Source organism: Capra hircus, chromosome 18, assembly GCF_001704415.2.
Source record: "Capra hircus breed San Clemente chromosome 18, ASM170441v1, whole genome shotgun sequence".
NCBI classification, from domain to species: Eukaryota; Metazoa; Chordata; class Mammalia; order Artiodactyla; family Bovidae; genus Capra; species Capra hircus.
In genome coordinates this window covers 25,154,300-25,158,117 of record NC_030825.1, presented here as the reverse complement: position 1 = coordinate 25,158,117, position 3,818 = coordinate 25,154,300, and positions in this window count along the sequence as shown.

Here is a 3,818-nt window from a genome sequence, read left to right as displayed (position 1 = left end):
ACTGACTCATTGGAAAAGACCCTGATGCTGGGAAAGATTGAAGGCAGGAGGAGCAGAGGATGACAGAGGATGAGATGGTTTAATCGTATCACTGACTCGATGGACATGAGTTTGAGCAAGTTCCAGGAGTTGGTGATGGATAGGGAAGGCTTGCATGTTGCAGTCCATGGGACCGCATAGAGTCAGACTGAGTGATTGAACTGGACTGATTTACAATGTTTTGTTTGTTTCAGGTATACAGCACAATGATTCAGTTATACATATATTTATTCTTTTTCAGGTTCTTTTCTCATACAGGTTATCACAGAATATTGAGCAGACGTACCTGTGCTATATAGTAGATCCTTGTTGGTTATCTATCTTATATATAGAAGTGTGTATATGTTAAGGAGAAGGCAGTGGCACCCCACTCCAGTACTCTTGCCTGGAAAATCCCATGGACAGAGGAGCCTGGTAGGCTGCAGTCCACGGGGTCGTGAAGAGTCAGACACGACTGAGCGACTTCACTTTCACTTTTCACTTTTCACTTTCATGCATTGGAGAAGGAAATGGCAACCCACTCCAGTGTTCTTGCCTGGAGAATCCTAGGGACGGGGGAGCCTGGTGGGCTGCCGTCTCTGGGGTCGCACAGAGTCGGACACGACTGAAGCGACTTAGCAGCAGCAGCAGCAGCATGTATATGTTAATCCCAAGCTCCTGATTTCTCTCTCCCCCCATTTCCCCTTTGATAACTGTAAGTTTGTGTTCAACATCTGTAAGTCTGCATATGAATCTTTTTAGATCTCACAAAATTATTTTAGGATAATAAACCAAGTGATGATTAAAACAGGGAATTATTCTCTGGTGGTCCAGTGGCTGGGACTCCGAGCTCTCAACGTTGAAGGCCCAGGTTCAGTCCTGGTTGGGGAACTAGGGTCCCACAGGCCACATAGTACAGCCAACAGAATAAACAAACAAAACCAACAGAAAAAAACAAGTGATGAATAAAACAGGAAAAGCAAGAACTATCATGGGGCAAGGACATGCATTATCTTGGTATTTGTAGCTGATTTCTTTAATATATTATGAAGAATCGAAAAACAGCAAAGCAATTTCACAGTTTTCCCATTAAGAGGTTGTCTTTCCCCATCCCTAGAATCTGGGCTGACCTCACAACTTGTTCTGATCAATAAAATGTGGCAGAAGTGGTACCATGTGAGTTTTAGAGCCTGGGCCACAAGGGACCCTTATAATTTTTGTTCCCAAACTCTTGCCACTGCTTAGGGAGGCTCAGGCCAACCTGCTGAATGACAAAGAGCTCATAGCGAGGGAGAGGCCCAGTGAGCAGGTAACACCAAGAAAGTGAGAGAGGAGCTTCCCCAGTGGCTCAGTGGTAAAGAATCCACCTGCTGATGCAGGAGACACAGCTTCAATCCCTGGTCCCAGAGGATTGAACATGCTATGGAGCTACGGAGCCCATGTGCCACAACTAATGAGCCTGTGACCTATAGCCGGGGAAGCACAACTACTGAGCCTGCAAATCACAATTCCTGAGCCTATGTGCTACAGCAACCGAAGCCCACATGCCCTAGAGCCCGGGCACTGCAACCAGAGAGTAGGCCCCCTCACAACTAGAGAAAAGCCCATGCAGCAACTGAGATGCAGAACAGCTAAAAATAAAGTAAATTAAAATTATTTTAAAAAGAAAGACAGAAGGAAAGTGAGGGAGGCCTCCTTGAACCCTGGGCTGCCTTTGTGGCTCAGCTGGTAAAGAATCCACCTGCAATGCGGGAGACCTGGGTTTGATCCCTGGGTTGGCAAGATTCCCCTGGAGAAGGGAAAGGCTAACCACTCCAGTATTCAGGCCTGGAGAATTCCATGGACTATATAGTCCATGGGGTCGCAAAGAGCCGGACACAACTGAGCGACTTTCACTTTTTCACTACCCTGAAGTTCAAGGGCCTAGCTGGACCTTTTGCTGGTAGGGGTTAGGGAAAGGATATTCCCGGTACCTGAGACCAGTTCGTCAAGCCCTGAGTGGCTGAAAGATAGATGGAGTTGGTGAATGACATGTTTATCAATCAACTGCTCAGAGAAGGTTGAAGGCATGATGAGACTCTGACTCTGGGCCCTGGGATGGCTGCTCCTTCCAAGGTATTCACTGTAGAAATCTCAGAATCTTCCTACCCTACCAGACAGATGTAGCCTTTAGCTACTCAAGTGACCTCTCTGAGCCTGCATACTCATCTCAGAATGGGAAGATTCATTCCTACCCCGAATGGATTGTGATAATAAGTAAAATAATGCCTGTGTAGTGTTCATAGAAGTGCATGCAAGAAATGGCACCTTTCAGGTATTACACGTGGAGCAGCTGAATTTTCTCAGTATAAAAAAGAACCTTAATGACAATGTATGACAGCCATGATATAAACTGTCCCTAGGGCTTCCCCGGTGGCTCTGTGGTAAAGACTCTGCTTGCAATGCAAGAGATCCAGGTTTGATCCCTGGGTTGGGAAGATCCCCTGGAGAAGAGAATGGCTGGCAGACCTGTGTGGCCCTTCAGCACAGAAGGAAGCCTCTTGAGTCCTTAAGAACCTGAGTGATTGGGCAGGCCCCAGGAGAAAAGAGGACTCCACTGAGGTCACCTCCAGAGACCTGTCCATTCCTCATCCCCTCCCCACCAGCCCCACCATGAGAAGAAGTAATAGACTGTTGGAACCAGGGAAGGTCTCTGAAATAAACCCAAGCCTTATGTTCTCTTAGCAGCTCTAAGAGAGGGCTCCCTGGTAGCTCAACTGGTAAAGAATTCTCCTGCAATGCAGGAGAGCCCAGTTCTATTGCTGGGTGGGGAAATTCTGCTGGAGAAGGGATGGGTTACCCACTCCAGTATTTTTGGGCTTCCCTGGTGGCTCAGACGGTAAAGAATCTGCCTGCAAAACAGGAAACCTGGGTTCGATCCCTGGGTTGGGAAGATCCCCTGGAGGGCATGGCAATCCACTCCAGTATTCTTGCCTGGAGAATCCCATGAACAGAGGAGCTGGCAGGCTACATTCCATAGGATCATGAAAGGTTGGACATGACCGAGTAACTAAGCACAGCACAGCTCAGCAGCTCTAGAATTTCCATATAGGAGGGGATTAAGGATGGGCAGTCTGCTGGGAAGGAAGGATAAGGAGCTTACCCATCAATAGAAGCTGTGTTAAGAATGCACACACAGTTCTCCCCTGGCTGTGTTTATTAGAGAGTTTGGGGGAGGGGAGATGGAGGGTAATGCTACTGATGGAGATACTTGGTTTCCGACTAAAGCTTCCTCTCTCGGTCACCTTTGGCCTTGACTCAGGATGTTATTCAGTATCTATGGTACTCTCGGAAAATCACTTTTCTCCAAGCTTTAGTTTCCTTATCAATCAAAGTTGACTGATAATAGCCTCCCTTTTTCAGGCTGCTGTAATCTAAATGAAGCGATGCATGCGAAGGGTCTGGCACATAGTAAGCACTGTATTAATGGAAGGGGTGTTACTGTTAAATTCACTACTATTAGTATTAGAATTTATGTTATTGTTAAGGCAGAAACTGAGACTCAAGAAGGAAGGAAACTTTGAACAAGACCGTGCAATCAAATAACAGAAACTCTGCTGTGGCTCTTTCCATGGGACCGAGGGACTCCAGCTCACCTACCCAGAGTCTCTTGTTGATTACTTTGGCAGCTGTGACCTTTCCAGCAGATGTCAACTATGCCCTGCAGGGAGCAGAGATTTAGACTTTCTACGTTTTCTCTTTGAGCTGGGGCTGGGGCTGGGGCCCCTCTCTAGGCTCCGCTAGAACAGCCAGCAAACACA